Here is a 15,650-nt window from a genome sequence, read left to right as displayed (position 1 = left end):
AGAAACAGAGGGGCTGAAACAGAGGGGCTGAAACAGTGGAGCTGAAACAGAGCGGCTGAAACAGTGGGCGAGAAATAGAGGGGCTGAAACACAGGGCGAGAAATACAGGGGCTGAAACAGAGGGCGAGAAACAGAGGGGCTGAAACAGAGGCGCTGAAACAGAGGGGCTGAAACAGAGGGCGAGAAACAGAGGGGCTGAAACAGAGGGCGAGAAACAGAGGGGCTGAAACAGAGGGCGAGAAACAGAGGGGCTGAATCAGAGGAGCTGAAACAGAGGGCGAGAAACAGAGGGGCTGAAACAGAGGGCGAGAAACAGTGGGGCTGAAACAGAGGGGCTGAAACAGAGGGTGAGAAACTGAGGGGCTGAAACAGAGGGCGAGAAACAGAGGGGCTGAAACAGAGGGTCTGAAACAGAGGGGCTGAAACAGAGGGTGAGAAACTGAGGGGCTGAAACAGAGGGCGAGAAACAGAGGGGCTGAAACAGAGGGTCTGAAACAGAGGGGCTGAAACAGAGGGCCTGATTCAGAGGGGCTGAAACAGTGGGGCTGAATCAGAGGGGCTGAAACAGAGGGCGAGAAACAGAGGGGCTGAAACAAAGGGGCTGAAACAGTGGGGCTGAAACAGAGGGGCTGAAACAGAGGGCGAGAAATAGAGGGGCTGAAACAGAGGGCGAGAAACAGAGGGGCTGAAACAGAGGGCGAGAAACAGAGGGGCTGAAACAGAGGGGCTGAAACAGAGGGGCTGAAACAGAGGGTGAGAAACAGAGGGGCTGAAACAGATGGCGAGAAACAGATGGGCTTGAACAGAGGGCGAGAAACAGAGGGGCTGAATCAGTTTGGCTGAAACAGAGGGGCTGAAACAGAGGGCGAGAAACAGAGGGGCTGAATCAGAGGGGCTGAATCAGAGGGACTGAAACAGAGGGGCTGAAACAGAGGGCGAGAAACAAAGGGGCTGAAACAGCAGGCGAGAAACAGAGGGCGAGAAACAGAGGGGCTGAAACAGAGGGGCTGAAACAGACGGGCTGAAACAGAGAGCCTGAAACAGAGGGCGAGAAACAGAGTGGCTGAAACAGCGGGCGAAAAACAGAGGGGCTGAAACAGAGGGCGAGAAACAGAGGGTGAGAAACAGAGGGCGAGAAACAGAGTGGATGAAACAGAGGGGCTGAAACAAAGGGGCTGAAATAGAGGGGCTGAAACAGAGGGGCTGAATCAGAGGGGCTGAAACAGAGTGGCTGAATCAGAGGGTCTGAAACAGAGGGCGAGAAACAGAGGGGCTGAAACAGAGGGCGAGAAACAGAGGGGCTGAAACAGAGGGGCTGAAACAGAGGGGCTGAATCCGAGGGCAAGAAACAGAGAGGCTGAAAGAGAGGGCGAGAAACAGAGGGGCTGAAACAGAGGGCAAGAAACAGAGGGGCTGAAACAGAGGGCGAGAAACAGAGGGGCTGAAACAGAGGGGCTGAAACAGAGGGGCTGAAACAGAGGGCGAGAAACAGAGGGGCTGAAACAGAGGGCGAGAAACAGAGGGGCTGAAACAGAGGGGCTGAAACAGAGGGGCTGAAACAGAGGGCGAGAAACAGAGGGGCTGAAACAGAGGGCGACAAACAGAGGGGCTGAAACAAAGGGCGAGAAACATAGGGGCTGAAACAGAGGGGCTGAAACAGAGGGGCTGAATCGGAGGGGCTGAAAAAGAGGGGCTGAAACAGAGGGGCTGAAACAGAGGGCAAGAAACAGAGGGGCTGAAACAGAGGGGCTGAAACAGAGGGGCAGAAACAGAGGGCGAGAAACAGAGGGGCTGAATCAGAGGGGCTGAATCAGAGGGGCTGAAACAGAGGGGCTGAAACAGAGGGCGAGAAACAGAGGGGCTGAATCAGAGGGGCTGAATCAGAGGGGCTGAATCAGAGGGGCTGAAACAGAGGGCGAGAAACAGAGGCGCTGAAACAGAGAGGCTGAATCAGAGGGGCTGAAACAGAGAGGCTGAAACAGAGGGCGAGAAACAGAGGGGCTGAAACAGAGGGAGAGAAACAGAGGGGCTGAAACAGAGGGGCTGAAACAGAGGGGCTGAAACAGAGGGCGAGAAACAGAGGGGCGGAAACTAAGGGCGAGAAACAGAGGGGCTGAAACAGAGGGCGAGAAACAGAGGAGCTGAAACAGAGGGCGAGAAACAGAGGGTCTGAAACAGAGGGGCTGAATCAGAGGGGCTGAAACAGAGGGGCTGAATCAGAGGGGCTGAAACAGAGGGCGAGAAACAGAGGCGCTGAAACAGAGGGGCTGAATCAGAGGGGCTGAAACAGAGAGGCTGAAACAGAGGGCGAGAAACAGAGGGGCTGAAACAGAGGGCGAGAAACAGAGGGGCGGAAACTAAGGGCGAGAAACAGAGGGGCTGAAACAGAGGGCAAGAAACAGAGGGGCTGAATCAGAGGGGCTGAAACAGAGGGCGAGAAACAGTGGGGCTAAAACAGAGGGCGAGAAAGAGAGGGGCTGAAACAGAGGTGCTGATACAGAGGGTGAGAAACAGAGGGGCTGAAACAGAGGGCGAGAAACAGAGGGGCTGAAACAGAGGGGCTGAAACAGAGGGGCTGATTCAGAGGGGCTGAAACAGAGGGGCTGAATCAGAGGGGCTGAAACAGAGTGCAAGAAACAGAGGGGCTGAAACAGAGGGCGAGAAACAGAGGGGCTGAAACAGAGGGCGAGAAACAGAGGGCGAGAAACAGAGGGACTGAAACAGAGGGGCTGAAACAGAGGGGCTGAAACAGAGGGCGAGAAACAGAGGGGCTGAAACAGAGGGGCTTAAACAGAGGGCGAGAAACAGAGGGGCTGAAACAGAGGGCGAGAAACAGAGGGGCTGAAACAGAGGGGCTGAAACAGAGGCCGAGAAACAGAGGGGCTGAAACAGAGGGCGAGAAACAGAGGGGCTGAAACAGAGGGCGAGAAACAGACGGCGAGAAACAGAGGGACTGAAACAGAGGGGCTGAAACAGAGGGGCTGAAACAGAGGGCGAGAAACAGAGGGGCTGAAACAGAGGGGCGTAAACAGAGGGCGAGAAACAGAGGGGCTGAAACAGAGGGGCTGAAACAGTGGAGCTGAAACAGAGCGGCTGAAACAGTGGGCGAGAAATAGAGGGGCTGAAACACAGGGCGAGAAATACAGGGGCTGAAACAGAGGGCGAGAAACAGAGGGGCTGAAACAGAGGCGCTGAAACAGAGGGGCTGAAACAGAGGGCGAGAAACAGAGGGGCTGAAACAGAGGGCGAGAAACAGAGGGGCTGAAACAGAGGGCGAGAAACAGAGGGGCTGAATCAGAGGAGCTGAAACAGAGGGCGAGAAACAGAGGGGCTGAAACAGAGGGCGAGAAACAGTGGGGCTGAAACAGAGGGGCTGAAACAGAGGGTGAGAAACTGAGGGGCTGAAACAGAGGGCGAGAAACAGAAGGGCTGAAACAGAGGCTCTGAAACAGAGGGGCTGAAACAGAGGGTGAGAAACTGAGGGGCTGAAACAGAGGGCGAGAAACAGAGGGGCTGAAACAGAGGGTCTGAAACAGAGGGGCTGAAACAGAGGGCCTGATTCAGAGGGGCTGAAACAGTGGGGCTGAATCAGAGGGGCTGAAACAGAGGGCGAGAAACAGAGGGGCTTAAACAAAGGGGCTGAAACAGTGGGGCTGAAACAGAGGGGCTGAAACAGAGGGCGAGAAATAGAGGGGCTGAAACAGAGGGCGAGAAACAGAGGGGCTGAAACAGAGGGCGAGAAACAGAGGGGCTGAAACAGAGGGGCTGAAACAGAGGGGCTGAAACAGAGGGTGAGAAACAGAGGGGCTGAAACAGATGGCGAGAAACAGATGGGCTTGAACAGAGGGCGAGAAACAGAGGGGCTGAATCAGTTTGGCTGAAACAGAGGGGCTGAAACAGAGGGCGAGAAACAGAGGGGCTGAATCAGAGGGGCTGAATCAGAGGGACTGAAACAGAGGGGCTGAAACAGAGGGCGAGAAACAAAGGGGCTGAAACAGCAGGCGAGAAACAGAGGGCGAGAAACAGAGGGGCTGAAGCAGAGGGGCTGAAACAGACGGGCTGAAACAGAGAGCCTGAAACAGAGGGCGAGAAACAGAGTGGCTGAAACATCGGGCGAAAAACAGAGGGGCTGAAACAGAGGGCGAGAAACAGAGGGTGAGAAACAGAGGGCGAGAAACAGAGTGGATGAAACAGAGGGGCTGAAACAAAGGGGCTGAAATAGAGGGGCTGAAACAGAGGGGCTGAATCAGAGGGGCAGAAACAGAGTGGCTGAATCAGAGGGTCTGAAACAGAGGGCGAGAAACAGAGGGGCTGAAACAGAGGGCGAGAAACAGAGGGGCTGAAACAGAGGGGCTGAAACAGAGGGGCTGAATCCGAGGGCAAGAAACAGAGAGGCTGAAAGAGAGGGCGAGAAACAGAGGGGCTGAAACAGAGGGCAAGAAACAGAGGGGCTGAAACAGAGGGCGAGAAACAGAGGGGCTGAAACAGAGGGGCTGAAACAGAGGGGCTGAAACAGAGGGCGAGAAACAGAGGGGCTGAAACAGAGGGCGAGAAACAGAGGGGCTGAAACAGAGGGCGAGAAACAGAGGGGCTGAAACAGAGGGCGAGAAACAGAGGGGCTGAATCAGAGGAGCTGAAACAGAGGGCGAGAAACAGAGGGGCTGAAACAGAGGGCGAGAAACAGTGGGGCTGAAACAGAGGGGCTGAAACAGAGGGTGAGAAACAGAGGGGCTGAAACAGAGGGCGAGAAACAGAGGGGCTGAAACAGAGGGTCTGAAACAGAGGGGCTGAATCAGAGGGGCTGATTCAGAGGGGCTGAAACAGTGGGGCTGAATCAGAGGGGCTGAAACAGAGGGCGAGAAACAGAGGGGCTGAAACAGTGGGGCTGAAACAGAGGGGCTGAAACAGAGGGCGAGAAATAGAGGGGCTGAAACAGAGGGCGAGAAACAGAGGGGCTGAAACAGAGGGCGAGAAACAGAGGGGCTGAAACAGAGGGCGAGAAACAGAGGGGCTGAAACAGAGGGCGAGAAACAGAGGGGCTGAATCAGAGGAGCTGAAACAGAGGGCGAGAAACAGAGGGGCTGAAACAGAGGGCGAGAAACAGTGGGGCTGAAACAGAGGGGCTGAAACAGAGGGTGAGAAACAGAGGGGCTGAAACAGAGGGCGAGAAACAGAGGGGCTGAAACAGAGGGTCTGAAACAGAGGGGCTGAATCAGAGGGGCTGATTCAGAGGGGCTGAAACAGTGGGGCTGAATCAGAGGGGCTGAAACAGAGGGCGAGAAACAGAGGGGCTGAAACAGTGGGGCTGAAACAGAGGGGCTGAAACAGAGGGCGAGAAATAGAGGGGCTGAAACAGAGGGCGAGAAACAGGGGCTGAAACAGAGGGCGAGAAACAGAGGGGCTGAAACAGAGGGGCTGAAACAGAGGGGCTGAAACAGAGGGCGAGAAACAGAGGGGCTGAAACAGATGGCGAGAAACAGAGGGGCTTGAACAGAGGGCGAGAAACAGAGGGGCTGAATCAGAGGGGCTGAAACAGAGGGTGAGAAACAGAGGGGCTGAAACAGATGCAGAGAAACAGAGGGGCTGAAACAGAGGTGCTGTAACAGAGGGTGAGAAACAGAGGGGCTGAAACAGAGGGCGAGAAACAGAGGGGCTGAAACAGAGGGGCTGAAACAGAGGGGCTGATTCAGAGGGGCTGAAACAGAGGGGCTGAATCAGAGGGGCTGAAACAGAGGGCGAGAAACAGAGGGGCTGAAACAGAGGGCGAGAAACAGAGGAGCAGAAACAGAGGGCGAGAAACAGAGGGGCTGAAACAGAGGGGCTGAAACAGAGAGTGCGAAACAGAGGGGCTGAAACAGAGGGCGAGAAACAGAGGGGCTGAAACAGAGGGCGAGAAACAGGGGCTGAAACACAGGGCAAGAAACAGAGGGGCTGAAACCGAGTGGCTGAAACAGAAGAGCTGAAACAGAGGGGCTGAAACAGAGGGCGAGAAACAGAGGGGCTGAATCAGAGGGGCTGAATCAGAGGGGCTGAAACAGAGGGGCTGAATCAGAGGGGCTGAAACAGAAGGCGAGAAACAGAGGGGCTGAAACAGACGGCGAGAAACAGAGGGGCAGAAACAGAGGGGCTGAAACAGAGGGGCTGAAACAGAGGGCAAGAAACAGAGGGGCTGAAACAGAGGGCGAGAAACAGAGGGGCTGAAACAGAGGGGCTGAAACAGAGGGGCTGAAACAGAGGGCGAGAAACAGAGGGGCTGAAACAGAGGGCGACAAACAGAGGGGCTGAAACAAAGGGCGAGAAACATAGGGGCTGAAACAGAGGGGCTGAAACAGAGGGGCTGAATCGGAGGGGCTGAAACAGAGGGGCTGAAACAGAGGGGCTGAAACAGAGGGCAAGAAACAGAGGGGCTGAAACAGAGGGGCTGAAACAGAGGGGCAGAAACAGAGGGCGAGAAACAGAGGGGCTGAATCAGAGGGGCTGAATCAGAGGGGCTGAAACAGAGGGGCTGAAACAGAGGGCGAGAAACAGAGGGGCTGAATCAGAGGGGCTGAATCAGAGGGGCTGAATCAGAGGGGCTGAAACAGAGGGCGAGAAACAGAGGCGCTGAAACAGAGAGGCTGAATCAGAGGGGCTGAAACAGAGAGGCTGAAACAGAGGGAGAGAAACAGAGGGGCTGAAACAGAGGGGCTGAAACAGAGGGGCTGAAACAGAGGGCGAGAAACAGAGGGGCGGAAACTAAGGGCGAGAAACAGAGGGTCTGAAACAGAGGGCGAGAAACAGAGGAGCTGAAACAGAGGGCGAGAAACAGAGGGTCTGAAACAGAGGGGCTGAATCAGAGGGGCTGAAACAGAGGGGCTGAATCAGAGGGGCTGAAACAGAGGGCGAGAAACAGAGGCGCTGAAACAGAGGGGCTGAATCAGAGGGGCTGAAACAGAGAGGCTGAAACAGAGGGCGAGAAACAGAGGGGCTGAAACAGAGGGCGAGAAACAGAGGGGCGGAAACTAAGGGCGAGAAACAGAGGGGCTGAAACAGAGGGCGAGAAACAGAGGGGCTGAATCAGAGGGGCTGAAACAGAGGGCGAGAAACAGTGGGGCTAAAACAGAGGGCGAGAAAGAGAGGGGCTGAAACAGAGGTGCTGATACAGAGGGTGAGAAACAGAGGGCCTGAAACAGAGGGCGAGAAACAGAGGGGCTGAAACAGAGGGGCTGAAACAGAGGGGCTGATTCAGAGGGGCTGAAACAGAGGGGCTGAATCAGAGGGGCTGAAACAGAGGGCAAGAAACAGAGGGGCTGAAACAGAGGGCGAGAAACAGAGGGGCTGAAACAGAGGGCGAGAAACAGAGGGCGAGAAACAGAGGGACTGAAACAGAGGGGCTGAAACAGAGGGGCTGAAACAGAGGGCGAGAAACAGAGGGGCTGAAACAGAGGGGCTTAAACAGAGGGCGAGAAACAGAGGGGCTGAAACAGAGGGCGAGAAACAGAGGGGCTGAAACAGAGGGGCTTAAACAGAGGCCGAGAAACAGAGGGGCTGAAACAGAGGGCGAGAAACAGAGTGGCTGAAACAGAGGGCGAGAAACAGACGGCGAGAAACAGAGGGACTGAAACAGAGGGGCTGAAACAGAGGGGCTGAAACAGAGGGCGAGAAACAGAGGGGCTGAAACAGAGGGGCTTAAACAGAGGGCGAGAAACAGAGGGGCTGAAACAGAGGGGCTGAAACAGTGGAGCTGAAACAGAGCGGCTGAAACAGTGGGCGAGAAATAGAGGGGCTGAAACACAGGGCGAGAAATACAGGGGCTGAAACAGAGGGCGAGAAACAGAGGGGCTGAAACAGAGGCGCTGAAACAGAGGGGCTGAAACAGAGGGCGAGAAACAGAGGGGCTGAAACAGAGGGCGAGAAACAAAGGGGCTGAAACAGAGGGCGAGAAACAGAGGGGCTGAATCAGAGGAGCTGAAACAGAGGGCGAGAAACAGAGGGGCTGAAACAGAGGGCGAGAAACAGTGGGGCTGAAACAGAGGGGCTGAAACAGAGGGTGAGAAACTGAGGGGCTGAAACAGAGGGCGAGAAACAGAGGGGCTGAAACAGAGGGTCTGAAACAGAGGGGCTGAAACAGAGGGTGAGAAACTGAGGGGCTGAAACAGAGGGCGAGAAACAGAGGGGCTGAAACAGAGGGTCTGAAACAGAGGGGCTGAAACAGAGGGCCTGATTCAGAGGGGCTGAAACAGTGGGGCTGAATCAGAGGGGCTGAAACAGAGGGCGAGAAACAGAGGGGCTGAAACAAAGGGGCTGAAACAGTGGGCGAGAAACAAAGGGGCTGAAACAGCAGGCGAGAAACAGAGGGCGAGAAAGAGAGGGGCTGAAACAGAGGGTGAGAAACTGAGGGGCTGAAACAGAGGGCGAGAAACAGAGGGGCTGAAACAGAGGGGCTGAAACAGAGGGGCTGAAACAGAGGGTGAGAAACAGAGGGGCTGAAACAGATGGCGAGAAACAGATGGGCTTGAACAGAGGGCGAGAAACAGAGGGGCTGAATCAGTTTGGCTGAAACAGAGGGGCTGAAACAGAGGGCGAGAAACAGAGGGGCTGAATCAGAGGGGCTGAATCAGAGGGACTGAAACAGAGGGGCTGAAACAGAGGGCGAGAAACAAAGGGGCTGAAACAGCAGGCGAGAAACAGAGGGCGAGAAAGAGAGGGGCTGAAACAGAGGGGCTGAAACAGACGGGCTGAAACAGAGAGCCTGAAACAGAGGGCGAGAAACAGAGTGGCTGAAACAGCGGGCGAAAAACAGAGGGGCTGAAACAGAGGGCGAGAAACAGAGGGTGAGAAACAGAGGGCGAGAAACAGAGTGGATGAAACAGAGGGGCTGAAACAAAGGGGCTGAAATAGAGGGGCTGAAACAGAGGGGCTGAATCAGAGGGGCTGAAACAGAGTGGCTGAATCAGAGGGTCTGAAACAGAGGGCGAGAAACAGAGGGGCTGAAACAGAGGGCGAGAAACAGAGGGGCTGAAACAGAGGGGCTGAAACAGAGGGGCTGAATCCGAGGGCAAGAAACAGAGAGGCTGAAAGAGAGGGCGAGAAACAGAGGGGCTGAAACAGAGGGCAAGAAACAGAGGGGCTGAAACAGAGGGCGAGAAACAGAGGGGCTGAAACAGAGGGGCTGAAACAGAGGGGCTGAAACAGAGGGCGAGAAACAGAGGGGCTGAAACAGAGGGCGAGAAACAGAGGGGCTGAAACAGAGGGGCTGAAACAGAGGGGCTGAAACAGAGGGCGAGAAACAGAGGGGCTGAAACAGAGGGCGACAAACAGAGGGGCTGAAACAAAGGGCGAGAAACATAGGGGCTGAAACAGAGGGGCTGAAACAGAGGGGCTGAATCGGAGGGGCTGAAACAGAGGGGCTGAAACAGAGGGGCTGAAACAGAGGGCAAGAAACAGAGGGGCTGAAACAGAGGGGCTGAAACAGAGGGGCAGAAACAGAGGGCGAGAAACAGAGGGGCTGAATCAGAGGGGCTGAATCAGAGGGGCTGAAACAGAGGGGCTGAAACAGAGGGCGAGAAACAGAGGGGCTGAATCAGAGGGGCTGAATCAGAGGGGCTGAATCAGAGGGGCTGAAACAGAGGGCGAGAAACAGAGGCGCTGAAACAGAGAGGCTGAATCAGAGGGGCTGAAACAGAGAGGCTGAAACAGAGGGCGAGAAACAGAGGGGCTGAAACAGAGGGAGAGAAACAGAGGGGCTGAAACAGAGGGGCTGAAACAGAGGGGCTGAAACAGAGGGCGAGAAACAGAGGGGCGGAAACTAAGGGCGAGAAACAGAGGGGCTGAAACAGAGGGCGAGAAACAGAGGAGCTGAAACAGAGGGCGAGAAACAGAGGGTCTGAAACAGAGGGGCTGAATCAGAGGGGCTGAAACAGAGGGGCTGAATCAGAGGGGCTGAAACAGAGGGCGAGAAACAGAGGCGCTGAAACAGAGGGGCTGAATCAGAGGGGCTGAAACAGAGAGGCTGAAACAGAGGGCGAGAAACAGAGGGGCTGAAACAGAGGGCGAGAAACAGAGGGGCGGAAACTAAGGGCGAGAAACAGAGGGGCTGAAACAGAGGGCAAGAAACAGAGGGGCTGAATCAGAGGGGCTGAAACAGAGGGCGAGAAACAGTGGGGCTAAAACAGAGGGCGAGAAAGAGAGGGGCTGAAACAGAGGTGCTGATACAGAGGGTGAGAAACAGAGGGGCTGAAACAGAGGGCGAGAAACAGAGGGGCTGAAACAGAGGGGCTGAAACAGAGGGGCTGATTCAGAGGGGCTGAAACAGAGGGGCTGAATCAGAGGGGCTGAAACAGAGTGCAAGAAACAGAGGGGCTGAAACAGAGGGCGAGAAACAGAGGGGCTGAAACAGAGGGCGAGAAACAGAGGGCGAGAAACAGAGGGACTGAAACAGAGGGGCTGAAACAGAGGGGCTGAAACAGAGGGCGAGAAACAGAGGGGCTGAAACAGAGGGGCTTAAACAGAGGGCGAGAAACAGAGGGGCTGAAACAGAGGGCGAGAAACAGAGGGGCTGAAACAGAGGGGCTGAAACAGAGGCCGAGAAACAGAGGGGCTGAAACAGAGGGCGAGAAACAGAGGGGCTGAAACAGAGGGCGAGAAACAGACGGCGAGAAACAGAGGGACTGAAACAGAGGGGCTGAAACAGAGGGGCTGAAACAGAGGGCGAGAAACAGAGGGGCTGAAACAGAGGGGCGTAAACAGAGGGCGAGAAACAGAGGGGCTGAAACAGAGGGGCTGAAACAGTGGAGCTGAAACAGAGCGGCTGAAACAGTGGGCGAGAAATAGAGGGGCTGAAACACAGGGCGAGAAATACAGGGGCTGAAACAGAGGGCGAGAAACAGAGGGGCTGAAACAGAGGCGCTGAAACAGAGGGGCTGAAACAGAGGGCGAGAAACAGAGGGGCTGAAACAGAGGGCGAGAAACAGAGGGGCTGAAACAGAGGGCGAGAAACAGAGGGGCTGAATCAGAGGAGCTGAAACAGAGGGCGAGAAACAGAGGGGCTGAAACAGAGGGCGAGAAATAGAGGGGCTGAAACACAGGGCGAGAAATACAGGGGCTGAAACAGAGGGCGAGAAACAGAGGGGCTGAAACAGAGGCGCTGAAACAGAGGGGCTGAAACAGAGGGCGAGAAACAGAGGGGCTGAAACAGAGGGCGAGAAACAGAGGGGCTGAAACAGAGGGCGAGAAACAGAGGTGCTGAATCAGAGGAGCTGAAACAGAGGGCGAGAAACAGAGGGGCTGAAACAGAGGGCGAGAAACAGTGGGGCTGAAACAGAGGGGCTGAAACAGAGGGTGAGAAACTGAGGGGCTGAAACAGAGGGCGAGAAACAGAGGGGCTGAAACAGAGGGTCTGAAACAGAGGGGCTGAAACAGAGGGTGAGAAACTGAGGGGCTGAAACAGAGGGCGAGAAACAGAGGGGCTGAAACAGAGGGTCTGAAACAGAGGGGCTGAAACAGAGGGCCTGATTCAGAGGGGCTGAAACAGTGGGGCTGAATCAGAGGGGCTGAAACAGAGGGCGAGAAACAGAGGGGCTGAAACAAAGGGGCTGAAACAGTGGGGCTGAAACAGAGGGGCTGAAACAGAGGGCGAGAAATAGAGGGGCTGAAACAGAGGGCGAGAAACAGAGGGGCTGAAACAGAGGGCGAGAAACAGAGGGGCTGAAACAGAGGGGCTGAAACAGAGGGGCTGAAACAGAGGGTGAGAAACAGAGGGGCTGAAACAGATGGCGAGAAACAGATGGGCTTGAACAGAGGGCGAGAAACAGAGGGGCTGAATCAGTTTGGCTGAAACAGAGGGGCTGAAACAGAGGGCGAGAAACAGAGGGGCTGAATCAGAGGGGCTGAATCAGAGGGACTGAAACAGAGGGGCTGAAACAGAGGGCGAGAAACAAAGGGGCTGAAACAGCAGGCGAGAAACAGAGGGCGAGAAACAGAGGGGCTGAAACAGAGGGGCTGAAACAGACGGGCTGAAACAGAGAGCCTGAAACAGAGGGCGAGAAACAGAGTGGCTGAAACAGCGGGCGAAAAACAGAGGGGCTGAAACAGAGGGCGAGAAACAGAGGGTGAGAAACAGAGGGCGAGAAACAGAGTGGATGAAACAGAGGGGCTGAAACAAAGGGGCTGAAATAGAGGGGCTGAAACAGAGGGGCTGAATCAGAGGGGCTGAAACAGAGTGGCTGAATCAGAGGGTCTGAAACAGAGGGCGAGAAACAGAGGGGCTGAAACAGAGGGCGAGAAACAGAGGGGCTGAAAAAGAGGGGCTGAAACAGAGGGGCTGAATCCGAGGGCAAGAAACAGAGAGGCTGAAAGAGAGGGCGAGAAACAGAGGGGCTGAAACAGAGGGCAAGAAACAGAGGGGCTGAAACAGAGGGCGAGAAACAGAGGGGCTGAAACAGAGGGGCTGAAACAGAGGGGCTGAAACAGAGGGCGAGAAACAGAGGGGCTGAAACAGAGGGCGAGAAACAGAGGGGCTGAAACAGAGGGGCTGTAACAGAGGGGCTGAAACAGAGGGCGAGAAACAGAGGGGCTGAAACAGAGGGCGACAAACAGAGGGGCTGAAACAAAGGGCGAGAAACATAGGGGCTGAAACAGAGGGGCTGAAACAGAGGGGCTGAATCGGAGGGGCTGAAACAGAGGGGCTGAAACAGAGGGGCTGAAACAGAGGGCAAGAAACAGAGGGGCTGAAACAGAGGGGCTGAAACAGAGGGGCAGAAACAGAGGGCGAGAAACAGAGGGGCTGAATCAGAGGGGCTGAATCAGAGGGGCTGAAACAGAGGGGCTGAAACAGAGGGCGAGAAACAGAGGGGCTGAATCAGAGGGGCTGAATCAGAGGGGCTGAATCAGAGGGGCTGAAACAGAGGGCGAGAAACAGAGGCGCTGAAACAGAGAGGCTGAATCAGAGGGGCTGAAACAGAGAGGCTGAAACAGAGGGCGAGAAACAGAGGGGCTGAAACAGAGGGAGAGAAACAGAGGGGCTGAAACAGAGGGGCTGAAACAGAGGGGCTGAAACAGAGGGCGAGAAACAGAGGGGCGGAAACTAAGGGCGAGAAACAGAGGGGCTGAAACAGAGGGCGAGAAACAGAGGAGCTGAAACAGAGGGCGAGAAACAGAGGGTCTGAAACAGAGGGGCTGAATCAGAGGGGCTGAAACAGAGGGGCTGAATCAGAGGGGCTGAAACAGAGGGCGAGAAACAGAGGCGCTGAAACAGAGGGGCTGAATCAGAGGGGCTGAAACAGAGAGGCTGAAACAGAGGGCGAGAAACAGAGGGGCTGAAACAGAGGGCGAGAAACAGAGGGGCGGAAACTAAGGGCGAGAAACAGAGGGGCTGAAACAGAGGGCAAGAAACAGAGGGGCTGAATCAGAGGGGCTGAAACAGAGGGCGAGAAACAGTGGGGCTAAAACAGAGGGCGAGAAAGAGAGGGGCTGAAACAGAGGTGCTGATACAGAGGGTGAGAAACAGAGGGGCTGAAACAGAGGGCGAGAAACAGAGGGGCTGAAACAGAGGGGCTGAAACAGAGGGGCTGATTCAGAGGGGCTGAAACAGAGGGGCTGAATCAGAGGGGCTGAAACAGAGTGCAAGAAACAGAGGGGCTGAAACAGAGGGCGAGAAACAGAGGGGCTGAAACAGAGGGCGAGAAACAGAGGGCGAGAAACAGAGGGACTGAAACAGAGGGGCTGAAACAGAGGGGCTGAAACAGAGGGCGAGAAACAGAGGGGCTGAAACAGAGGGGCTTAAACAGAGGGCGAGAAACAGAGGGGCTGAAGCAGAGGGCGAGAAACAGAGGGGCTGAAACAGAGGGGCTGAAACAGAGGCCGAGAAACAGAGGGGCTGAAACAGAGGGCGAGAAACAGAGGGGCTGAAACAGAGGGCGAGAAACAGACGGCGAGAAACAGAGGGACTGAAACAGAGGGGCTGAAACAGAGGGGCTGAAACAGAGGGCGAGAAACAGAGGGGCTGAAACAGAGGGGCGTAAACAGAGGGCGAGAAACAGAGGGGCTGAAACAGAGGGGCTGAAACAGTGGAGCTGAAACAGAGCGGCTGAAACAGTGGGCGAGAAATAGAGGGGCTGAAACACAGGGCGAGAAATACAGGGGCTGAAACAGAGGGCGAGAAACAGAGGGGCTGAAACAGAGGCGCTGAAACAGAGGGGCTGAAACAGAGGGCGAGAAACAGAGGGGCTGAAACAGAGGGCGAGAAACAGAGGGGCTGAAACAGAGGGCGAGAAACAGAGGGGCTGAATCAGAGGAGCTGAAACAGAGGGCGAGAAACAGAGGGGCTGAAACAGAGGGCGAGAAACAGTGGGGCTGAAACAGAGGGGCTGAAACAGAGGGTGAGAAACTGAGGGGCTGAAACAGAGGGCGAGAAACAGGAGGGCTGAAACAGAGGCTCTGAAACAGAGGGGCTGAAACAGAGGGTGAGAAACTGAGGGGCTGAAACAGAGGGCGAGAAACAGAGGGGCTGAAACAGAGGGTCTGAAACAGAGGGGCTGAAACAGAGGGCCTGATTCAGAGGGGCTGAAACAGTGGGGCTGAATCAGAGGGGCTGAAACAGAGGGCGAGAAACAGAGGGGCTTAAACAAAGGGGCTGAAACAGTGGGGCTGAAACAGAGGGGCTGAAACAGAGGGCGAGAAATAGAGGGGCTGAAACAGAGGGCGAGAAACAGAGGGGCTGAAACAGAGGGCGAGAAACAGAGGGGCTGAAACAGAGGGGCTGAAACAGAGGGGCTGAAACAGAGGGTGAGAAACAGAGGGGCTGAAACAGATGGCGAGAAACAGATGGGCTTGAACAGAGGGCGAGAAACAGAGGGGCTGAATCAGTTTGGCTGAAACAGAGGGGCTGAAACAGAGGGCGAGAAACAGAGGGGCTGAATCAGAGGGGCTGAATCAGAGGGACTGAAACAGAGGGGCTGAAACAGAGGGCGAGAAACAAAGGGGCTGAAACAGCAGGCGAGAAACAGAGGGCGAGAAACAGAGGGGCTGAAGCAGAGGGGCTGAAACAGACGGGCTGAAACAGAGAGCCTGAAACAGAGGGCGAGAAACAGAGTGGCTGAAACAGCGGGCGAAAAACAGAGGGGCTGAAACAGAGGGCGAGAAACAGAGGGTGAGAAACAGAGGGCGAGAAACAGAGTGGATGAAACAGAGGGGCTGAAACAAAGGGGCTGAAATAGAGGGGCTGAAACAGAGGGGCTGAATCAGAGGGGCTGAAACAGAGTGGCTGAATCAGAGGGTCTGAAACAGAGGGCGAGAAACAGAGGGGCTGAAACAGAGGGCGAGAAACAGAGGGGCTGAAACAGAGGGGCTGAAACAGAGGGGCTGAATCCGAGGGCAAGAAACAGAGAGGCTGAAAGAGAGGGCGAGAAACAGAGGGGCTGAAACAGAGGGCAAGAAACAGAGGGGCTGAAACAGAGGGCGAGAAACAGAGGGGCTGAAACAGAGGGGCTGAAACAGAGGGGCTGAAACAGAGGGCGAGAAACAGAGGGGCTGAAACAGAGGGCGAGAAACAGAGGGGCTGAAACAGAGGGCGAGAAACAGAGGGGCTGAAACAGAGGGCGAGAAACAGAGGGGCTGAATCAGAGGAGCTGAAACAGAGGGCGAGAAACAGAGGGGCTGAAACAGAGGGCGAG

The sequence above is a fragment of the Chiloscyllium punctatum genome, chromosome 32 (assembly GCF_047496795.1).
Source record: "Chiloscyllium punctatum isolate Juve2018m chromosome 32, sChiPun1.3, whole genome shotgun sequence".
Classification (NCBI taxonomy): domain Eukaryota; kingdom Metazoa; phylum Chordata; class Chondrichthyes; order Orectolobiformes; family Hemiscylliidae; genus Chiloscyllium; species Chiloscyllium punctatum.
This window is presented reverse-complemented; position numbering follows the sequence as displayed.